This window comes from Diadema antillarum, unplaced genomic scaffold (assembly GCF_040938485.1).
Source record: "Diadema antillarum isolate AM-2024a unplaced genomic scaffold, OU_Dant_1.0 seq00001760_RagTag, whole genome shotgun sequence".
Lineage (NCBI taxonomy): Eukaryota > Metazoa > Echinodermata > Echinoidea > Diadematoida > Diadematidae > Diadema > Diadema antillarum.
Window position 1 is genome coordinate 342,719 of NW_027272442.1, and position 1,129 is coordinate 343,847.

The window sequence follows — 1,129 nt, forward strand, 5'->3', positions numbered from 1 at the left end:
GTTCGGTACACGGAAGATTATCATCCAACCTCAACACCGACCACGGAACAGGAAATGTTATAGGCCTGTATACTAAGAACAAACACGAAGGCAAATATTGTTACGCCAGACTGATAAACGCCGAAGAGTAGTAGAGCTATACACACACGTGTAGAGACGCAGACACACTGTGAGCGGCTGCTGAAAAGTTGACGGACACCCAACGACTAAACAATTTGTATACTAATATAGTAGTCAACTTCAGGAATAATACTGCATCGCGTTCCCTCACACGAACAGCGACTAACTTATATTCTTCACACGCTTTGCTCATGTCATTTGCCGTATATCTCGCGATGATACACTCGCGCTCGAAAGACAGCGCTGCTTTGGCGGCGCATGCGCATAATGATGATACTCATCAGAGAAACAGGTGCTATATGGAACCCTACCTGCCAATGCTGGTGCTGGGGGAGGGGGCGGCGGCTGATGGTTAGTGGCACTGGGTAGGATAGCTGCTAGAGTCTAAACTTTGTTAAAGTGAAAATAGCCAACAACTAAAATAATCTTTGCATATACACTTTGATACTTGAAGCCAACATCTACAAACACACAAAATATTATTGTTATCATGCCATGGTGTTTGTGTATGTTGAATACGTACCCCCGTACACGTATGTGTGTATGTGTGTATGTGTGTATGTATCTTGGGTTATAAGTCGTTTATGATCGGTTCCATTCTGCTGGATTTGCCAAATGAAAATGTCTCAAAAAATAATGATTGAATTACGACTATTTGATACAGACGCCTCCTGCATGCATGAATGAAAATTTCCGCTGATGAAAGACTGCGAAATGAAAAATATTCGAGGATACAAGATAACATCAGTGACAGTATATCAGGCATGAGTTCCGTGATCCCAAGCACAAAATGATTACATTTGTAGTTTGCTTTTTTCGTTTTTCATTCCTTTGACTAGATTCAGAATCAATATCTCAGTATATCAACCGACTGTATTCTTCTGTGACTCACACTATTAATGTTTAGTTTTCTATAGAATTCAGATATGGAACGATTGTACATCAGCAAGATCAGGTATAGTCTACAAATCCAGGCGGCACCCCATCCTGAATTTTCCCCTCGCAGGAA